Source organism: Lissotriton vulgaris, chromosome 4_1 (genome assembly GCF_964263255.1).
Source record: "Lissotriton vulgaris chromosome 4_1, aLisVul1.2, whole genome shotgun sequence".
In the NCBI taxonomy this organism is placed as follows: Eukaryota; Metazoa; Chordata; class Amphibia; order Caudata; family Salamandridae; genus Lissotriton; species Lissotriton vulgaris.
Genome location: NC_141691.1, coordinates 1143081926 through 1143099547, shown reverse-complemented (window position 1 = coordinate 1143099547; position 17622 = coordinate 1143081926). Strand labels below are relative to the sequence as shown.

The window sequence follows — 17622 nt, the reverse complement described above, 5'->3', positions numbered from 1 at the left end:
TCTAGGGGTACTTTAACAATGTCTGAGCCCTGTAAAAGCCACACATAATTCTATGTATTTTCAGTACTTTTTGCATAGGATAATGAGGACAGTTGATCCCAAGCTTTTTATCCCCTGCAAACTGGTTAATCAACATGTGATTTCAGCAGGTGGATCAAACATATAGATTTTTGTTTACCGGAAATGGAAGCTCTGGCCTGTATTTTTCAAAAAGATCTTTGTTGTGTGATCATTACCCTCATGATTTATCTCATTGAAGCTGTTACTTGTGACCTGAGCATCTCAGACTCACATAGTAGGTGCCTTAACCGCAACATCTATTTACCATGATTTGAACTTGTTTCTTGGTGTTATACAAATGGGTAATTAGCAGGTGTCTAAAAACACTGAGCTGTTTTACTGTGACAGGAATGTGTGACTTTAAGTTAGGCAAGGGCCTCAGCAGGAATCAAATTAATTCTATATCTGTTCCAGTAGCACAAGGAACAAGAACCATACTTCTGTGTGGTTCCTACCAAAATCTTTATTCTTTATCGTTCAGAGACACTAGCCTGTTGAGCATTGGAAAGAATTTGTTATAAGGTAGTACCTCTAAAAGGCCAATTCGGCTAGGGCTTTGGAATTTAGTTTGCTATGATCATTTTAAAGACTTTCAAAGGATGAACGCTTGACTGAGATATGCAACACACATCATGCAGATGATCAAGGGTTGAAGTTACTTTAACCTGATTAACAAGGCCAGATCCATAAAAAGAATATAGGGCCAGATTCACAAGAGGCCTCAGCACTCGTGACAGTTGTGGTTGGGGGTCCTCACTCGCTGCAGGACCTCCGCATTTGGAAGCTGCAACTCAGAGGTCCGCCATGAGTAAACTGATACCAAATTTAGGTTACTTTTTGTCTGCATGTACCAGTTGGTGCAGGGCCGGATTAGGCCCTGGCAAAGTGATTGGCCTGCAAACTCGGGGGGGTTGGAGGTGCTGCAGAGCTCTTTGCCGGAGCCGGTTTTTGGCCGGTTTTTGGCCGATTTTGGTACAGGGCCGATTATGCTGCGAAAAACGGCCCTGTAACAAAAATAGCCCCCATGGGCCCAAAATCGGCCCCCACCCGTGTCGCGCATGGGGGGGTGGGCTGCCCGGTGCCCACTATGGCAAGTCCGGCCCCTAGTTGATGGCTGAAGTGGGAAGGGTAACGGAGCCGTGACCCATATATTCAGACATGCTAACTTGTTCTCCGGCCACCTTCTTCTCCATGTACTTCCCCACTAGTGTGTGTATTTGTGTGTGTGTAAGATGGTTAAATAATGTGCATTTTTGCAACTTTTAGAAGTCTTTGGCATAGTGGGCTGCCCGGTGCCCACTATGGCCAGTCCGGCCCCTAGTTGATGGCTGAAGTGGGAAGGGTAACGGAGCCGTGACCCATATATTCAGACATGCTAACTTGTTCTCCGGCCACCTTCTTCTCCATGTGCTTCCCCACTAGTGTGTGTATTTGTGTGTGTGTAAGATGGTAAAATAATGTTCATTTTTGCAACTTTTAGAAGTCTTTGGCATTGATTATTGTTAACTAAGAATATTTGTGTTTGGGACATCCTAAAGTTCATTCTTTACATACTTTTCACATTTCCATGTTGCTTTGCTGATATTATTTTTTCCTTGGATTGTGTACATTCTTGTTCCCACTTTCCTGGTGGTGTGTAGGCCCATGGATTGGTCCAAGTATATTTTAAGTATATATTTGTGGAATGTTTTATCTGCAGTAGTGTGTATCTTTGCTCCTGGAAGGTATAGGAAGGGACTCTACTGCAGGTAGCCAGTGTGATTCTCATCGGTGATCACTGTGTGTCTGTCCACTAAGCCACCTCCGTTCCCGCCATGGGGTTGTCCACCATTTTGTAAAACCACTGTATGCCTCAAAAACAGTCTGCTTGTCCAGTTCTCTAACTTTTCTGCCTTGCCAAGTAATTTGCATGTCCACCATTTTGTAAGACTAGAGTATGTGGGTTAGTGGGTGTGTTTGTGTGTGAGTGCCTTACATCTTTGTTTTTTTGCAATTTTATGTCACTTTTCGTAGCCTTCTGCTGGGAGCAGTGTATTGTGGCTCTTTGGGTCTGTAGAGTACAAAAGTCTTTGCTAATTTTGCCTTTTTTCATATATATTTTCTGCTATTTTCTGCTATTATATTGATCTTGTGGGTTGGTTGAAGTATTCTGTAGGACATGGTTATTAATATTTGTAATTGATGTATTCACTTTTTACCAGGGTCTCACTGGCTCTCAACCATGGCCCATGTGCCCTGAAGTTATATTATGTATGGTAGATTTAGCTTTTCTCTGTGTGTTGTCTAAGTAGGGCCCTGTCTAACAAACAAATTGGTTCATGGGAATAGCATTGTTATGATGATGACAAGTATTGCATTGACTAGCACAGCCAAGTCAGACTGTCTTCCTTCTTATTTATTATTCCTTGCAGGTGGAAGAGATCAAGACTCAGATGAAGAGACCTCTATGAATTAGCTGATAGCTGAGACTGTTGCTAAGTGCTACAGCTTATACTGCTAAGCAATAAGAAGGGAAGAAGTTAGCACCTGTAGTGAGACCCTTTTGAACCCGCTTTAGGCTCCAGAATCGCTGGATGCAGGTGAACAGAGACGCTGCCTCCTGCGCCCCAACCCTGCGAGGTGTTACTACAGACCCCACAAGAGCAGAAACGTGCACCGGACAAGCCTACAGCTGACCCCCACAGACCAGCGAAGGAAACTGCACCAGGGAAAGCCCATGGAACCAAGCTGCAGTTCCTCCCTTCATCACTAGAGGGCCGAGCCGGAGCCGGGAATCATTACTAAGGTAAGTCTGTGTCCCGGTTTTCGATCGAGGCAGCAGCTAGCGGCAGACGCCATAGAGCTAAGGAGTCCCTTTTTCAAACACAGGGCAGGAAGCCTTTATTTTACTTTCACTGCAAAAACTACCTGCGCAACTTGGTGGGAACCTTCACAAACCCTCCAAGTGCAGTGCAGCGAAGGAAAAGGTGCCAACAGAGAGATACAGCATTTTCCCTTTTTTCCGCCATTTCTTTGCTGAGACCATTGTCACTGTGGTCTCTGTGAGAAGTTAGCCTGGCATATGATGTCCACTAGTTCTAGTGGTCACATTGCACCAGTCTAATCGACCCTTATTGATGGTGGCTGTAAAGTCACCCTTATAGAAAGCTATCCTAGTGGTAGCATGGACCAGCAGTCATCAGGCTAAGACTTCAGAGAGCGCATTAAGCACGTTTTTTTACCAATTATAATCCATTGAGTACAAAATGAAAGCACACCACACAAGGTATATATCAAATATATATGTATTTATTCTAAACACAACCCCGCTGCACTCTTTATGAGGTAAAAGTACAATACAAGGAACTTAATTAGCATACGATAAGTTGCACAGTATACATTTTGCCCTAGGGGCCTCAAAAACCATATACTAAAATAGTGGTATAAAAACCACGTCTGAGATAGAAAACAGACCTAGGGCCTGTGGAATTGCTGGGGCTTCTAGGAACAACCAAGGGTTAGGAAGTAGGAGGCCCACGGGAGACGCGTGCAGTGTCTAAACACAGCCGCGGGTTACCATTGACTTTCTATGAGAAACAAACAAGTTACAAATTTACAATTTAAAAATACTTCTGAATGGACTACGATGGAACCCTTTTAGAGTTAGACTATAGGAGGGCCAATATCCTTGAGACTTCCAGAGTACTCGTGTTACCTCACCCACGGAAGCCGGGCGCATAGTTGTCTTTTGGTGTCGGGTTTCGTCGTCGATATCAATGGAGTGCTGCAAAGAAGTGCTGCAGGCGACCAGAGGAAAGGTATCTGGGTGGATCCAAGGGTGGATCAAATATCTGAAGAACCTGAAAGCAGAAAGGACAGAGTCTGGGGCACTTGCCAGTGACAGGATGGCGATGGAAAGCTGCCAGCCAATGTCAGGTGATTTCAGGTGAAAAGGTGAAGTTTGTCTCTTCAGCCATGAGGTCCAGGAGGCGTTGACGACAACCAGGAGCTGGATTCGAGCTGTCCCACAAAGGATCTAGTTGACTGCATTGTCGGAATCTGGATTGGACCCAAAAAGCCTTGGCAAACGGAACCCATGCAAGATGTTGAGATTTGCTTTGTTGCAGACCAGCTAGGTCTGTGGCACTTCTCCTTTGTAGGGAAGCCGGAACAAGCCTGGAGCAAGCAGGAAAGCAAATTAGATTCAAAAGTAAGTCTTCTGGGGGCTCACTAGTCAACGGACTAGGAACCGGGAAGATGCATCGAGCTGAAATTAGGGGTGGGTGGATTTTGGGTAATCGCGCTACGCAAATCTCCACGAAACGGTAATAAATCTCAGCGAACATGCAGAAATTCCGTGAACACACAGATTTGCTTGTTTGCGATGCTTTTTTCCTGTTCGCAATCACTGTTTGCGTACTCGGGGGGAAATATCTTGCGAACACACATTTTGAGATTGCGAACAAGCAAAACATTTGGCGAAGCCGTGGAATGCAGAATTTTGGGCAATTTCGCGTTCTCCACAGAATGCAAAATTACCCAAATTCCGCAAATTCCGCTAGCGGAACGGAATTTACCACCCAGGCCTAGCTGAAATGCAAAAGCGGGGCCCACTGGACACTCGTGGAGTGTGGGCTCTGAGCTTTGGTGTAAATGGTGCTCGGGCTGGGGCTTCAAGCACCCAAATGCAAAACTTTGAGATACCTCGGGAAGTGAGTGCAGCCTGCAAAATGCAGGATGTCCAGGAGTTTCGGTCCCATGTCTCTCGTGTCCGCCATGGGTCTCAGCTTTGCTGTGAGCGAAGGTCGGGGTCAGAGATGTCTGGAAGTCTGTCTCCTGTGTCACAGATTCTTCAGGATCCGGCGCGAGCCTCAAAAATACAGACGAGCAAGGTTGCTGTTGGTGCCTGTTTGAACAGGGTGGTCAATCCTTGACCACCCTGTTTGAACAGGGTGGTCACTCCTTGACCACAAGGGAGATGTCTTCCATCTTCCAGTCAAAATGGAATGTCGAAGGTCCAGGATATATGTTTCAGAGTTTCGTCCAGGGTAATCTAAAGTCCTAGGGACTGGGATCCTATACTTATACTAAGTTTAGGGGCTGGACTACCTTTAAGGTCCCCCTATGGGTGGACCTGGGAAGTGGGGTGGTTACACCCCTTTCCCTTTGTCCAGTTTCGCGCCAGAGCTGGGGCATAGTGCCCCAGCAACCGGGTTGAACTGGGAAATGCATGGAGCACCTAGTGTGCCCCTGGCAGTGTCTGGAAAGCATTTACTGAATGCAGCCCTCCCTGCCCCAATACACAAAAGCCTGTCTGGGGAGGTGCCAGCACCTCCCTGGACAGGAAACCTATTGTCCAGGCCTCCCCTGCCGGAGTTTCATCCAGCAGCAGGAGGGCAGACTTGTGTCTGTGGCATCAGCATCCATTTTGTGATGCTGAGGCTCTGTTTAACTTCAACCGGGTTTACCAGTAACTACATGTCTTCTCCCTCTAGAAGGGTGGAATGCTACCCCCGCTGCCAGGACTGGTGGGGGGGGGGGTAGTATTCCAAAGTTTTGGCACCTTACACAACATGTTTTGATACAGCCAAACCAAAGTTAGCATTAACCGCGAGGATTATAATGCACTTAAGAGTATGTGGTATGGCTATATCATAGAACAGCTATAAGGAGATGGTTCCAAAAGCTGTAAAGGGGCTAAGCTCATGCTAGGACATCCTCTCACATAAAACCAAGCACTCTACCTCTAGGATTGTCGAGGGCTGCCTTAGGAGTGGCTTATAGGTGTATATGTGTCTATATAGGTATATAGATATAGGTATACTATATCTAAGTAAAGGGTGATTACACCACCTTACCCAGGCTGTAAGAACACACCTTTGGTGTCAGTTTGGAAGGCAAACCAGGGGTGGCACAATACATGCTGCAGCCCCAGGTAGGCCTAGGGTGCACCTATGCCCTGGGTACCTAGAGTACACTATACAGAGGCTCACAAGGGTGACCCAGTAACCAATCTGGTATGTACCTAAAGTACATGGTATCAATTCAGAGAGAGAACAGCTAGGCTGTGGGCCTAATCAGCCAGACTAAAGTAAAAAAAACGGGAATCACAGCAAAAAGTGTGGGTAACCGTAGGAAGCAGACCCTACTCTCCTACAGTCTCCGCCCCCACATAACTTTTACAAACTCTCCTTGACGGAGCTTTGGTTCATTCCTGACTTAAAAATGAGCGGCAGGGAAGGGGTCACCTCATCCTCCAAAAGTGCTTTTATTGAACAGTAAAAAGGGATCTTGTGTGGGTGCATTTTGAGCTCAGCCATAGAGGGCTTGTTTTCAGAGCTAAAATTTACGCATACATAGACGCAACACTGAGATGGTTGCGCTGCTTGCATACGAGGTAACTGACTACATGCGAGGTAAACTGTCCTCGCATGTGCAAATGCAGCCGGTTGTTTATAATTGCATCGCGCTTTCACTTTAAGTAAAAGCGCAATGCAAAAATAAAATTTGCCAAAATAAAATTTGCCAAAGCCAAATGATAATAAAAAAGTGCTTAGCAGCTAATTAGGAGACACTGTCTCCCACCGCCAGTAAACGATGCAATCCCGGAGGGCGGGGCCAAAAGAGGACAGGGTGGCAACCAGGAGGGACTTAATAGCCTCAGTTGCAATTAGAAGTCTCCGTTTAGCATAAGCTATGATGCTAAATGATGCACACCAATAGAAATTAGGGGCGGAGCTGAGACACTCCTTCGGAATCTGTATTGATTCAAAGAAACTCTCGAATGCCGAGAGCAGCATATGCGCACTGCTATCGCCAACCAAGACCCAAAAATAGGACAGTGAGCACGAAAAACGCCAGTCTTGAGTAGGGCAAGTAAAGAAACAGGCAAACAGGAGAAAGCTGAAATCTGGAGTGCTTTACTCCTCAAAATGGACACTCAGTGCTTTGCTTCATATGCAATTGTGTGCTATTTTTAGCGTGAAATGGGTCCTCCTGCCCATTTTGGACGTCAGGTGCCAGAACAGTATTTTGCTTATTAGTACATAATTTCATGTCAGTTTTGGAATTTGACATAATTTCCGCAAACTTTCTAGTGCCTAAAAGCCTAATGCGCCCAACTGGGACTTCCAGTCGGGCTTTACCAGGACAAAGTCAATGTTTGAGGCTGACCACGATGGAGCTCTGGTCCGATACACTAAGCGGGAGGCCTCGGTCAAAATTGTATTCACTTAGTTGGAAACTTTTCTGGAGGATTTTCTCTCGACGTCAGGTGGGCCTTTCCAGCAGACCGGGTTTGGAGTTGACAATGGGACAGTGCGATGCCTCATTCAGCTCCTGGAAGATTCATCGACGGCGAAGGACTAATGATGCTTTCAACTGTACAAACCTGTATTTCTGGCTGTTTAGATGACGCCAGCCTGATCCTCGCCATCAAGTCGGTCACCTTATGGAGCTTTTTACTAAAATGATCCCAAACTTCACCAAGCTTCCAGATCTTCTTCCAAAAGGTCCACTTGAGGGTACAAAGTTTCCACAGCATCAATCCAAGGGTCTACTATCTCTGAGATGGTCCTTGGGATATTGAGAGCACAATTCCCACAATGCAGTGGCCAAATCCTAAAAAAGTTCACTTGATGCACTCCCGGATGTCGACTTCTTGCTGGAGATGAGGCATGTGGGATCTGTTTATCTGGAAGCTTTTAGGAAGACCACTCCTTAATCCTTCTTGAAGCAAGCCAAAGTCCTTAGGTCTGTAGTCCCAGACTGTGCAGTGGGTGCCGTCCTTCAGAATGCAGACCTTTGGGGTGCAGATCAGGTGTCCAGCAGGGCAATCCTTCAATGTGTAATTTCAGGCAACAGATATGAGTTGATTGGCAACTCTTCCATATTAATGGTGTGTTTCTGTCCCTCAAGCAGTGGGGCATCCTTGACTAATGGGATGAAGGATGACACCCAGGTGTATGAACACTTCCTCCAAAGTGTGTCATAATATTGTCCCAGTAAGCACTATTCTCTCAAAACCCAATGTGAAAAAACTCTTTCTATGATGTTTAGACCAGGCTAAGCCAACCCACTGGTGTGGCTAAGATTCCCTAGTATTTCCCTTCTGCCCCTCTCTCTAAACTAATTACAGGGGCTCCTGTGTGACTGAGTTTTCAGGATGTGGGTGTGAGCCTGTTCTGTCCCAAAGTGTCACTCTCCCTTTAACAACCGGCTAGGCCATCCCACCCTCATCCTCCTTCTGCTTCTGCAGCTCCAGTTCTCTTCCCACAGGAAATTCATTGTCTCTCTAGCAGGCTATTTTAGACCTCATTGAGACAGCTTGGTTCAGCCTGACAGAGGCAGAGGTTGGCCATTCAGGAGAGGGCAGCTAAAAGGCTGGATTTCGGCTGACAGAAAGGAATGTTATATAAGTTTCTGTCTGTTACAGTTATTATACATTTACCAGTTGTAAGTTGTTGGATTTGCATATAGCTGGGTCTGAACTGAGGTGGCGAAGGGATCTAAAGAAAGTTGATGGATCAATTCCAGATCTGTGACTGGGGGAGAGTGTCTGAAACGTTTCAGCACTCTGTCCATCATCTCCTTGTGTTTGCTTTGTTTGCCCTAAGTTAGCAGTGTATGCCCAAACGTGGGTCCCTTGCTCACTTTGCCACTGGATTGATGCTAGTCTGGCTGAAGAGGCTGGCTGATGAGGAGTGGTACCCGGAAACCGGTATCAGGATACTTGTTTTCGGTTCAGGGAAGACCTGGCTCGACAGATCAGGCTGGACTATTCCCCTGAGTCACAGGGTCAAGTCTAATTTGCATATAGCTGCGTCTGAACTGAGGTGGCGAAGTGAGCTAAAGAGCGATGATCGATTCAACCCAGATCTGTGACTGGGGGTGAGTGTCTGAAAAGCTTCAGCCCGCCGTCCATCATCTCCTTGTGTTTGCTTTGTTCACCCTAAGTTGGCAGGGTATACCCAGACGTGGGTCCCTTGCTCACTTTGCCACTGAATTCAAGGTAGCCTGGCTGATGAGGGGTGTTATCCTCAACCGGTCTCAGGATACTTGTTTCCAGTTCAGGGAAGACATGGCTTGGGAGTTTGGGTTAGACTGTTCCGTTGAGGCACAGGGTCAAGACTGAGTTGCATATAGCTGGTTCTGAACTGAGGTGGCGAAGTGAGCTAAAGAACAATGATGGATTCAACCTAGATCTGTGACTGGGGGTGTGTGCCTGAAAAGTTTCAGCTCTCTGTCCATCATCTTCTTGTGTTTAAGTTGTTGGATTTATCATAACTATCATGTTAAGTCAGTGAATGATATGTTCAGTTCCTTCCTAGCAATATTTATACTTTCATAAAACACTCCAATGTTAGCTTATGGAGCTTATTATCTACAATGGGGGAGTCATTTGGCAGTTTTTCCCTATCCAGGGCTTATAAAACATACTTTATAATGTCCCTGCTTATATTTACATGGTACCCTACCCCTGGGACAGCGGAGGGGGTCCTTAGGGGTGACATATGTGAAAATAAGGTAGATTACTACTCTGGAGGATCTTTAATTCAAAAGTAGAATTTTCATATCATTTAATATTAAAGACTGTCTGCAAAGCAGGGCTGCCTTTAAAATGACAGCAGGCAACACAGCTGTGCAAACATTAGTAGAGGAACTCTACTGGGCCTCAAACCCTGCTCGCCCCATTATATACTAGGGACTTATAGGTAGTTTGAATCCCCCTTACCAATTGTATACTAAAGACTTACAGGAGTCTGTCATTGCTAACTGAAATTATACCTAAATATCATATACCATTAAAGCAGACCACTGGCCCTGGGTCTAGTAAGCAGAGCCCAGGTTACAGTGACAGTCAGAGTCAGTTACCATAGAACCAAGTAAAACAAGCATTTGCAATGCAGTAGGACTCGCATTTACGCAAGACCTATTGCATTGCAAGTGGGCAAGCGAGAAGGTATGGACTGCGGAATGGGGAGGCACAGGCAGAATATTGTGCTCACAGTATAATTAAAACATACTGTGTAACACTCTAAGTAAAGGGGACAGTAGCTATGGAAGGATACAAATGACGACATGCTCGTCATAAGGAAGGACTAACAAGGCTAAAACCAATCGGAAGGCAGCATTTAGGAACTAAGCCAATGAAAAATATAGGCGGAGAGTGGGCGGAGCTTTCACAAAGCTTCCACTCCATACTGAATACTGCATGCCTTGTAAAGAGAGCAGCGCATGCGCGCTGCCGCTATAGGCTCAACCTAAAAACAGGGGTGATTTGGGCCGAAAGGATGACTTACTAGCATACGGAAAATAGCAAAGTTTGCTTAAATGTATCTCATACCAGGACTGCCCTGTGGTTAATTTCACTTTCCATTGATGGTGGCCCTACTACTTTGAAAGTCCACAGCTACTTCTCTCAGGTTGTCCAACATTTTCCATCAGGTACAAAAGGCCCAAAGTGTATTTTCTAATAAAACCTTGACCTAAACTAATGCAGTTTTTAATAGTGGAATAAAGGTCACAATGAATGCATCTAGCAATGAGTTGTGTGTTTCAATCTGAATTTTTGTGTATAATTTTAAAAGTCTCCAGGTATATTGTATGCAGGGTGGGCATTCCGACGTAGGAGAGCCTTGTAAATGTGACGCAGTGAAATCTACAAGATTTCACGGAGTCACTTTTACGACGCCACTGCATCAAAAAATTACTCCTGCTTGGTGCAGGCATAAGGAGTAACACAGCACGTTAGGAATAGGCATTCCTTACCATTGATGGAGTTGCTTGATGCTTGCGACACAACTTGAGCAATGCGCTGCCTTTACCACAGAAGATGCGTCATTCTTCTTTCCATCCATGTGCCACGGTGAGCCGCATTGTAAATGTGGCGTATCCATGAGGGTGCAGGGATTTTTCCATGACGCTAAATAATTGGGCAGCTCTATTAATATGCAAAGATGCACCAGTTATTTTGAATCTGCCCCTTTGAGTTTAGAGTGTAGCATTGCTTAATATATTTCACAATGTATAATGTGCTATTACATCATTCACATACCATATTGTGAACTTTGTGTACGGTTTCCTGCTCTTCAATCAGTTTAAAATTGCACTGCATCTGGGGTATCCCTGAATGCTCCATATTTGATTTAGTGAATGGTAAACATTGTAGGACTTCCGGCTTTTTAGCTGACAATCAGCGCACTTCATATATTAGGATAACCTGACAGTTTTTCAGCAGATGTGTAAGAAAAGGCCCTTTTCTGCGGTTCTGACCTAGAGCACAGCATCAGGGCATGGAACAACCAGCATAGACATACCCTAAAGCCATAGGCTATATGGTATGACATTTTCGATTGATAAGTGGCCTTCAAAGAGTCATTTGTTTGTTTAGGTACTAATGGGGCTTATTTACAAGCCCCTTGCGCCAACCTTACGTCACTTTTCCCATGTTAAAAATGACGCAAAAGTGGTGCAAGAGGCTTGTAAATCTGCCCCAATGTCGTTATTTTACTTATATGCGTGGTATGGGTCACGTGACAAATACATTTTGACTGACTGAGGGGACGTGCTCTAAAGTGAAAAGCCGCCCAAACTGCTGCTTTTTTTTTTTTTTTTATTATTTCTGTAATTTTTTATTGTATATAAAAAAATATATATTTACATGGAGCATACATGAGTGAAAGAAGAAAGGAAGGAAAAAGGAAAAAGAAGGCGCCGGGGGGGGGGGGGGGGGGGTATAGCAATATTGTCCTGCAATAGTTCGATCTTTGCAATGGTACATGGGGTCGGATAGTTCGAATAGTCCAAAAAAGAAGAAGTCCGTTTTCCGAGTCTTAATCCACCCGGCAGCACCAGCCATCGCCAAGAGTTTCGTTCTCGGTAGGTGCCGCCTATGAACCACTCAAAACTAGTGATGTGCGAAATTCTGAAGCTTTGTACGAACAATCTTTGAGAAATTCGGAGGAAAGCTCGGAATACTTCAGTTTATGCTTTTGTAAAAACACAGAATGACGAGTTTCTGATGCTTTCCTCATTTAATGTAATGTAAAGAAATCTAGGCAATTAATTTTTGACAGGGAATTTCCTTTGCAGAAATTGGAAAATTCTGACAGAAGAGAAATGAAATTATAATACGCTGAAGTTGACTCAAGGACGCTATCAATGCAAAAAATGAGAACAACAGAGAGCCGGACACTTACATCCAAGATGAAAACATATTACAAATAACTATTTTGTTCTTTTAACTCTTGTGAAACGGCACATGGTTTACTTGCCCATAATGAAGTCAAAAACGGATTTCTCATAGAATTTGCAACAGCTGAATAAAAAGTTCTATTTCTCACTACTTGAATGAATAAATAGTTTATTAGTCAATAAAAACCATAAGCACGGCTCAAATCATACAGTACAAAACATGTTAGAGGTCTAAAACTTAAAATGCAAAAGGTGCAACCATTGAACACCTTATTGGTATTTCTCACTACTTTAAAAAACGGTGTGTTATTGATCCTCAACCGAGTTTAAGCAAGTGTAAAAACGATGATCATGAGCCCTACGACAGTTACATACGTGTGTACAAAGTGTTCAATGTTGCTGTGCACCAAAACCCCATTTTACACACTGTGACAGCATGTCAATGAAACCTTATCATGTCACTTACCTAAGAATCCGCCGTGGGGTAGATGCTTTGAACAGTTGTCCTGATATGACGCTGCCCAGAGTACAAACGCAACTGCCAAACACTCCTTTTTATACTTTCACCCATGTTTTGCAACTATTAAGAGGCTGATGTCATTTTGCCACAAACTTTGATTGCAATGTTCCTGGTTTGATAAGGAAGGGTGTGTTCACATCTCTGTTTCTTGGGAACTTCTATATAACGACTTGCTACATTTTTCTTTCACAATCAATATTTTCTCATTCTGTTTCTGAGAAGCGTACCCTTAGAAACAACACCCATGGTTCCAGGACATGAGTCATCTTGTCAAATTTAGACAGTTGGCCAGAGCAGTTCCGCAGCATGAAATTAGACTAATTTTCATCCCTTTTCACCTAATCAAACCTTAGGTTTTAGCCTATTCACAGTCCCTGGGTGATAGGGATAAGGAAATAGTGGGACACTTATGGGGTCCATTAGGATGACGGGCGGACTTAGTCCGCCTGCCATCCCATCGTGTGAAGGGACCACCCGCCGTAAGGCCTGGGTCCCGTGGGGGTATTAGTTCTGTCTTGTCGCAGTTTAGATGTACGCAACAGTTTAACATACAGTGGGCCACTTTGTCCAAGCGGGTTACCAGTTGTTGAATTCCTAAATCAGGGCCATTTGACAGGGACAAAGACACTAAGATGTACACAAACACTAGCCCCACAGGCAAACGGAGACTGAAACACCAGAAACATTGGAAGACAAGGAACATTAAGTTGACACAAATCCTAAAGATCCAAAGACATGGAGAGACATGAGCACACAGGAGACACTGGCACTGAGTAGGAAGGAGCATTTTGGGGCACAGGTAGCGCCACAAGTGAGTAGTCCTAAACATTGGTAGTAAGGGGTACATGAAGAGGTACAGGACCTGAATAAGATTTCTGCTGTATTACATGTACCATTGGATTAAATGCCCTTATAATACAGTGCACAAGCTATCCATCATGTTAGTCATCAAGTAACCCACCTGCTAAACACTAAATTAGGTCAAAATCTTTTGTTTGTTGAGGTAGACAAATTGAAGAAACAAGGACAATGGGGGACACAGTGACACTAGAGAGACACAATGATTGGGGATGCAAACTCTCTTAGGCGACAGTAACTGGGAAGGCATGGACACATGGCTGGACAAATCGTTTATTCCACTGGGCATTTCCTTGGTGGGTTGAGGGCCCTTAGAGGCTGGTTGTGAAAGCTTAGAGCTGCTCTGGGTGTCTCTTTCACTTCCCCAGCTTCCACAAGTTAACTGCAGCGTCTACTTGGAGGGTTCTGAAGAGAGGGAGGAGGAGGAAGGTAGAGAGAAAATATTCATAGAGGGAGAAGATGGAAAGGAGAGAATACGAGTGGGAATGGAGGATGGAAAGAGATAACATGAAGAGACAAAGAGAGTAAGGTTAAGCTTGAGCATTTTTGTCAGGGCTCTTTTTTGTTCACCCTGTACAGCCCTGCATAGACACTGGCAGACAAATGTCTTGTTAAATTGGTGAGCAGCAGACTTTATGAGACAAATGCACTAGGAAAGACACAAATATGGGCAAATATGGTAATACGATGTATGGAAGACATAGACAATAAGGAAGAAAGGCCACAGAAGGACACAGACATTAGGGGATATGAGAAGATACAGAAATTGGGAGACAGCAAGATGGAGATGCCCAATGATCCAAAAGAAAATATAGGGCGACTACACTGGGGATACTGGAGATGACACTGGGGAGACAGAAAGACAATAGAGCCTCGGGAAGATGCCGAGGGAGTACACAAACTGAGAGAGATTTACATCCCCAGAACAATAACTGGTATATTCTTAAATTTCAGATTGCCATTTTTTAGAGGACTCTAATTTGGGCCTCAACTGACAGCTTGACAACATTAGTAAAAATGTAATAATTTAAGCAACATAAAGGCTCTTTCATATTTAGTGAGAATATGTATGTCATAGCCATCATCTTTCTAGTCCCTCTCGCCAAAAAACAGCCATTGCCTTTATGTCATTCCCGGTCATCATGCAACCCTGGTATTGCCCCACATCTGTGCAGCTTTGATGTGTTACAGAGACACCTCTTATACGGCTATCAATGCCACAATATGCCATTGCCAGGAGATGTGTGACTTCACACATTTGAAAGCTACTCATTTCTGTCTCTTGGAATACACCCATGTCACATCACCATCAGAAACGAAAAGGCAGAAGCTTCTGAAAGTTCTAGGCCTACGTCTTCACAGATACACAGATAAACACATCTCCTTATTGGATGAGTCAGGCAGACAGGCTCAACAAACGAGAAGGACACATGTGTACCCTGCCTTTACAACTATGGCATGGACACTACATGTGGAAGACAGGCAACAAATCAGTGATCCTTTAACTTGATTCACATCCAATGCCAGAACAAATCATCCACTAAACTGATTTTCTAGGATCACAGCAGCATCCTAATTACTGTTGTAAGACAAAATGGAAAAAATCATGAGTCACTTCAGGTATTCTCAGAATCATTAGCCGGAAAGGAGGAATGTTGGCACCACCTAGAACTAACCACCCATGCTTAAATCTACCTGGTGCAATAAAATCAATGTTACCCTTACTTCTACAACAAATTCTACTACCTCCTCAACGTTTTGTTCAGCTCCTACCAGTTGCTATCTCTACATCTACCTTTTCCTTTACCCTGTTTCTAAACTTAACTCTGCCTCTACATCTATGACAAACTCTACCTAAACACCAAGTAGTAAACCAACAGAAGAACTCCCTCTTGACCTATAATACTTTTATCATGGGAAATATCTCTCTTGAGAGATATGTCCCATGATAAAAGTATTATAGGTCAAGAGGGAGTTCTTCTGTTGGTTTGGTATTTCTTTCCCCTCTACTCCCTGACCTGAAATTATCTTGAGGGGGTCCCTACTCTATTCTATTTAAACACCAAGTAGTGAGATTACCTTTTCACTTACACTTGTGTACAGCAACCTCTCAACCTTCTTCTATGCTGCTCAATTACTCTACCTGTACTACTTCTTCTTCAACCACCTCTCCTTATACTCATTAATGTTGCAGCAAGTGCCTGCATCTGAAGATATATATGTTACAGAGATGTCTTAATCTGCCTTTACTTCTACAGCTTCCTCTGCTCTTATGTCAATCTCTACACCTCCTCTTCCAGTAAATTAACACTATACATATTTACCTCCTGGTGAGGAATCTCCACCTATGTCTACATGCATTTCTACTTCCACAGGAAACTTTCCATCTATATCTACTTTAAACCAAATCTCTGCTTACACATCCACTTGAACTTAACATGCTCAACTGACCCTTACTTTACTCCAGTAGGTGGGGTAATCAAAGTTGTACCCTTATGCCCGCATCATCTACAGCTCTGTAAAGAAGCTTTCTATTCAAAAAGAAAAGGACTGCAATCAAGAATCTGAGCAAGGAGTTTATGAAGGGGAAATATCAAACCCAAACACATATAATTAAGTTAATCACCTGCATCACTGCAAATTACAAATGCAATGATACATGTAGAACAATATTAGAATATTGAACTATCAATGTATTTTAAATGCAATCAACAAATTTAAAGCCAGACTAAGAGTTTAGTTGATGGAGCGTTGTTGCTCCATCATGGTGGGACTGATCCACATGTAAGGCCTCCAGCGGTCAGCCATCCGCCATGGTGGAAAATGGACCGTTGGCTGTCCTTTTGACCTTTGTTGTAGATTCCCCCATCCTCTGTAGATGACCAGCCCTCTGTCAATGTTGGTGTGGTGGTCATTCGTCTACCATATTTAGAGTTGCCTGCCATCACAGTGAGATAGAGGGGCCCTCGCAACAGAGTAAAGCAAGGGCGGAATGGTTTTTTGACTGCAGATGTTTTTTTCAACATTGACAGACATCAACTCACTACTGTGAAGTGGATCAGTTTATTAGGGCTGAGGCCCAGCTGCCTGGAGCACAGGCCCAAACAACAACCATGATCCAAAAAAGGGAAATGTGGAGCAGAATTGTGGCTAAGATGAATGGTATATTCTATACCAGGCATTAAGAGGAAAACCTGTAGACAGTGAAATGATCTGCGGGAAGTCTGTTCCCTCACTTCTAGGACACAACATGATGCCCAGGCAACCAGTGGTGAGTTTCCTAGACCCCTTAACATCCTGCCTTGGGAGGGTGGGGAGCAATACATACCCCACTCTGATGGCATTTTGGCAATTTCAGGTGAAGAGGACACTGGTAATTTAAAACACAATTTCACCCTCAGTAATAAGTTCACCCTCTCATCACTGAAGCACCCCTTTTTCCTAACACAACTATCTACTCTAATACCAACCTATTCACACAAGTATGCTACCTGAGATCTGTTAATGCTCATAACATTTCCTATCTAATGATAGTAGAACATTTACATGTTCTGTGACACCATTGTCTTAATCACAACTTACATTAGTGACCCTTTCAAACAGGTGCAACATCACGATTTGACCACTACTCACCCCATGTAACCGTAAGATTTATAACATTACTTGTTCTACCTATCATCATCTCATAGCACATCCTTACTGTTGTGACTGCCCTGGTTGTGTCAACATAAAGAGTTATATGGGTTAGTATGGTATGGTTTACGTGTAACAAATGTATCTTAGATGGCCCATTTTACCCCTCTGAAAGGGTTTGCCACTGCAAAAAAACTAGCTGATGTTCTTGTTTAGGCCATGGTTCAACTTCATGAAATTGCGTTTGTCCTCGTAGGGCCCATGGGTCATGTCTATTCTGCACTCAGTGAGCAGTCAAAATATCGAAATTTTAATATCGACCGACCCTAATATCAAGTTTTTAATACCGTAGGGACAGAATATCAAAGTCAAGAATA

At 44.0% G+C, this 17622-nt stretch overlaps 1 protein-coding gene across 1 annotated transcript in view; it reads right to left on the bottom strand.

The window, feature by feature from the left end:
• LOC147722994 (uncharacterized) overlaps positions 1 to 12820 on the bottom strand; it is a 73987-nt gene extending 61167 nt beyond the window's left edge. Inside the window, exon 1 of the mRNA XM_086965393.1 lies at positions 12701 to 12820. The gene's annotated coding sequence lies outside the window, so the exon portion shown is untranslated. The remainder of the gene's footprint in view (positions 1 to 12700) is intronic.
• Between the last annotated feature and the right edge of the window lie 4802 nt (positions 12821 to 17622).